The sequence below is a fragment of the Muntiacus reevesi genome, chromosome 14 (genome assembly GCF_963930625.1).
Source record: "Muntiacus reevesi chromosome 14, mMunRee1.1, whole genome shotgun sequence".
NCBI lineage: Eukaryota > Metazoa > Chordata > Mammalia > Artiodactyla > Cervidae > Muntiacus > Muntiacus reevesi.
The window spans coordinates 27,361,345-27,367,344 of NC_089262.1; positions in this window are offsets into that span (position 1 = coordinate 27,361,345).

Sequence of the window (6,000 nt, forward strand, 5' to 3'; positions counted from 1 at the left end):
GTGGGTCCATAGGCTGTTCAGCTAGGTTTCTCTGTCACACAGAAGTGTACAATACAATAATCTGACTGACATAGATCACTCAATGATTACCACAATGAATTTAGTGAATGAAAATCAATCATCTCATGTATTAAATAGTTATAAAATTAAATATAAAAAGTATCTGTGTTTCCCTGTGATGACAACTCCTAGAATTTACTCTCTTAAAAACTTTCATATATAACATACATACAGCACTGTTAATTATATTTATCACATTGTACATTACATCTCTAGTACATTTTTATCTTTTAATTGCAAGTTTGTACCTGTTAACTAACTTCATCCGATTCCCTCTCACCCCACCTCCACCTTTGGAAACCACAAATCTGACTTTTTTTTTCCTATGAGTGACTTTGTTTTTGAAGCATAATTGGTAACAATACGATGTCAGTTTCTGGTACACAACATTTTGCTGTTCAGTCACTCCATCATATCAAACTCTTCGCAACCCCATAGACTGTAGCACGCCAGGCTTCCCTGTCCTTCACCATCTCCAGGAGCTTGCTCAAACTCATGTCTGTTGAGTAGGCGATGCCATCCAACCATCTCATTCTCTGTCGTCCCCTTCTCCTCCTGCCTTCAATATTTCCCAGCATCAGGGTCTTTTCTAATGAGTCAAAGTACTGTAGTCAAAATAATGGCCAAAGTATTGGTGCTTCAGCTTGAGCATCAGTCCTTCCAATGAATATTCAGGACTGATTTCCTTTAAGATTGACTGGTTTGATCTCCTTGCAGTCCAAGGGACTCTCAAGAGTCTTCTCTAACACCACAGTTCAAAAGCATCACAGTGATTTAATATTTCTATATATTTCAAAATGATCACCATGATAAATCTAGTTACCATCTGTCACCATTCAAAGATATTACAGAATTATTGGCTATATTTCCCAAACTGTACATTTTATACCTGTGACTTATTTATTTTGTAACTGAAAGTTTGTATCACTTAATCTTCCTCACCTATTTCTCTCCTCCCCTGACCTCTTTCCCATCTAGCAACCACCTGTTTTTTCCGTGTATCTATGACTCTGTTTAGTTCTGCTTGTTCATTTGTTTTGTTTTTTAGATTCCACATATGAGTAAAATCATAAAATATCTGTCTTTCTATGTCTTACCTATTTCACTTAACATAAAACCCTCCGGGTCCATCCATGTTGCCACAAATTGCAAGATTTTATTCTTCTTTTTGACTGAGTAATATTCCACTGTATGTGTGTATACACACACACACACACACACACACACACACACATATATAAACATACTTCTCCATTCATCTATTTGATGGGCACACTTAGGGTACATCTTTATCTTGGCTAATGCAAATAATGCTGCAGTGAACATAGAGGCACATATATCTTTTCTAATCAGTGATTTTTGGTTCCTTTAAATACCCATGAGTAGAACTGTTGGATCATACAGTAGTTCTATTTTTAATTTTTGAGTAATTCCTATACTGTTTTCCATAGTGGCTGTACCAGTTTACCTTCCTGCCAATACTGCACACAGATTTCTTCTTCACAACAGCCTTGCCAACACTTCCTGTTTGTTATCATTTTTATAATATACACTCTGATAGGTGTAAGGTGATGTTTCATTGTGGTTTTAATGTGCATTTCCCTGATGATTAGTAATGTTGAGCATCTTTTTCTGTGTCTGTTGGCCATCCATATGTCATCTTTAAAAATATGACTACTCAAGTCCTAGGCCTAATATTTCCTGCTTTCATAAAAATATAGAAAGAAATTTTAGGTACTTCTAAAAAGGTTTTTAATTTGGCAGGTCTCAGCATCTTGTAGTCTGAGGTCCACTAGGATAATGATCTTATTTACTTACATTATTTTCAGATCTTACCAAAAGTCTAACCAAGATTCATCCTGATATAGCCTGGCTCCACGGATCAAAACACCATCATCTGCTCTGAATATGAAATTAAGAAATTGTGGGATCTAAATCTTACTTTTTTCTTCACTACTAAAGAAATTACTCAGGAGTCAAGGAAAATAAGTACTTACAATGTGACAAACAGGGAAGTAAATAGGAGAAGAGTTGTATGAACTATAAATATAAAAGTTACCTTGAAATCATCAAAAGTTATTTTAAGTAAATTAAAAAAGGATCCCATTTCAGATGAGGGAGGGAACTCATAGAGCCATAGGAAAAAGGAAATAACATGCCTTTGGGCTCAAAAGAAATTATGCTGAACTTCACCACTAGATTCAGAAGAGAAGAAATAATGTAAAAATATTGATGACCAAACTGCCATGCTTGATAAAGTTCTTGCTCCCAAAGGTCAATTAATTCACACAATAATAATTATTTTAAAAGCACAGTAAGAATTCAGTGAAGTAAGGGGATGTTTTTTATGAATACTTTTTAACAGACAGCTGGTAGAGCAATGCCAAAGAATGTTCAAACTACCACACACTTGCATTCATTTCACATACTAGAAAGATTATGCTCAAAATCCTTCAAGCTAGGCTTCAACAGTATATGAACCAAGAACTTCCAGATGCTGAGAACTCCAGATGTACCAGCTGGATTTATAAAAGGCAGAAGAACCAGAGATCAAATTACCAACATCTGTTGAATCATAGAAAAAGCCAGAGAATTCAAGAAAAACATCTAGTGCTTTATTGACTACACCAAAGTCTTTAACTGTGTGGATCACAAGAAACTGTGGAAAATTCTGAAAGAGATGGGAATACCAGACCACTTTACCTGTCTCCTGATAAATCTGTATGCAGGTCAAGAAGCAACAGTTAGAAGTGGACATGGAATGGCAGACTGGAAAAGGTGTATAAGGCTGCATATTGTCACCTTTCTTATTTAACTTATATGCAGAGTACATCATGCAAAATGCTGGGCTGGATGAAGCACAGATGGAATCAAGATTGCCAGGAAAAATATCAATAACCTCAGATATGCAGATGACACCACCATTATGACAGCAAAGAGGAATTAAAGAATCTTTTGATGAAGGTGCAAGAGGAGAGTGACAAATCTGGCTTAAACTCAGCATCCAAAAAACTAAGATCATGGCATCCAGTTCCATTACTTCAGAGCAAATAGATGGGGAAACAAAGGAAAGAGTCACAAATTTTATTTTCTTGTGTTCCAAATAAATGCATATGGTGATTGAAGCCATGAAATTAAAAGATGCTTGTTCCTTAGAAGAAAAGCAATGGCTAACCTAGACAGCATATTAAAAAGCAGAGACATTACTTTGCCTACAAAGGTATGTATAATCAAAGTTACGGCTTTTCCAGTAGACACGTATCGATGTGAGAGTTGGACTATAAAACACTGAGTAGCGAAGAACTGATGCCTTCAAACTGGTGCTGGAGAAGACTTGAGATTCTCTTGTACTGCAAGGAGATCAAACTAGTCAATCCTAAAGGAAATCAACCCTGAATATTCATTGGAAGGACTGATGCTAAAGCTGAAGTTCCAAAACTTTGGCCACCTGATGTGAACAGGGGACTCATTGCAAAAGACCCTGATGCTGGAAACATTGAAGGCAGGAGAAAGGGATGATAAAGAATGAGATGGGTGGATGGCATCACCAATTTAATGGACATGAGTTTGAGCAAACTCCAGGAGATAGTGAAGGACAGGGAAATCTGGCGTGCTACAGTGCATGGACACGAGTAGGACATGACTGAGCAACCAAACAAGAAGAACAAGATGACATCAGGTAAGGATTCGGAGCAAGTCTAAATACAGTGATGGACAGACAACAAAGTGTAAAAACAAAACATTTTTCATGCTAGCATGGAGGTTTATTTACAGTTCAAGTAGAACTCTGATTTACCAGAAATAAGGGGATCCACCTAAAAATATAATTTTGCCAGCTTCACAAGGTTCTAAAATTATTTCCAGCTTTAATCAGAAAATCTAGAGAAAGAAGTTTCTATAGAATAATGGAATTCTGCTCTGTTCAGTGGGGCCACCCTAAATATACCTCATATATTTCTCAACTAGTGCACAACAAGGATGAAATAGAATACTTTCAGGTTAAAAATGGTATTTAGTGTATGTAAAGATAACCATTTTTAACAGCACAGTTTGGCATGCATTTGTTTTTAATTTAAAACAAATTCAAATTAATTTTGCCTTAAAAGTTTCATGCCATTTTTTGGGATGATTGGAGCTACCCTGGAGGGTAATGAAACTGGAGTTGGGAATCAGTTTTAGTCTTTAAAGAGAAAGAAACAATTTTCATAATTTCAAAATCATTTCATTAATGGGTATATATGGTCTGAATTTTCAAATCTAGGGAGCTGACCATATGCTCTCTCTCCTTTGAAAGAAATAGTGGCAAACTGCCACCATTTGACATGGAAAGAACTGGAAATGTATAGTAACAAGAAATTATAACTATGAATATGAGTTCATTATGCATATTTCCTAATATAAATGTGTCATCTCTGTGGTAATTGCAAAGCTTTTTTTCTCCTAAAGTTACAGAGTAATGTAGCCTATCTTGGAGTAACCAACAGGTCAGGCAGAAGCTGAGTGCAATCAAGAGAGAAAGACTAGAAAAACAAAATGCCTGCAAAATAGGCAGTATAATCTACTGGAAAGAGTTGCTCAACAATATATGAGCATTACCTGTGATTTTTATTATGTGAGTTGTTAATAAGACATCAGGTTCCAGTGGCAACAATATTCACTAGGGATTAGATTCACTTCCTAGGTTCAAACGAACTAGCATAGTCTTACAGACGTCTAGAGAAAGATATATAACCTTGTCAAAAACACAGCATATTGTGTTTAAATCATGTATTAAAATAAATCCAGAAGTCACAGTAAAAAAAGAAATTACCTGTAATCATGCAAAGAAAAACACATATAATTTGTGCACTAAAAAATACGTATTGTTTTCCAAAACAAGACAAACAAAAAAAATATGCTCTCTAGTTAACATTTTTTGTATTAAGCCATTTTAAAAGCATTCTTACATAGAATTCATGGCATTCAAAGCAACTTTCACACCTGATCTGAAAAAGCTCACAGCATCCGTTGGTGTTCAGGAAGGTAAAATTATGTTCTTTTTACTCTTTTATAAAGAAGGAGTCAGTGAGCAGAGAGATTATGTGGGTTATCCAAAGTCACAAGGCAGAAAAGTGGCAGACCCAGGAATCAAACCTCTAATGACCCATGCTGTCACAGAAAGGGGTTGTCAAGCAGACAAGTGGTCTAATGCGCACTTTCACCTTCCAACATGTCTGAAACATGCTTGGTGAGGGCAAACAGGGCCCTGACTCATTCTTACGGCTGCAAGGTAATAAGCCTAAAATGAATTAAAAGGCATATCATGCCATGGCCTTGGGAAAAAACATCCTCTCTCATTGCCATTACAGAGAGAGACGAAATCATATCAAAGTAAGCTAGACAGTTAAAAGGGAATAGGAAATAAAAAGGAAGTGGCCAAGCGGTGCTGGTGGCAGCTGTCTGAAAGGGAACATCAGCAGGATCAAATAACAGAACTTTCTTAGTTGATTCTTAAAAGCACAAACTAAAAAAAAAAAAAAAAAGGCACATACACACCGTTATGCTGAATCTAAACACACATCCACACACTCAGTATAGTTTTAGAAAGTGTAATGGCGAGCCTCTCACAGGCGGGCCAGATTAAGCACCAAAACCAAATGTCTTTGAAGTCAAAGAAGATTGTCACTTACATGGCCTAGTTTTAGATGAGTTGAAAGCTCAAATCTCTTCATGCCTGGTATGGGGCCTGAAATCCCCTCCAGGAAAACCATTTCTGAGGATTCAGGCTTAAATGCAAACATGTGACAAAGGAGGGACAATTCTAATCTAGAGTTACCCAGTAATACAAGAGTTTAAGGGAATATCTGGGAAGGAGTCAGACATTATAAAGAACCCAGAAGGGGAAAAGGTGAGGAAGACTTCAAAGAATTTACTGTGCCTAGAAAGGGTGAGCCTTACCAC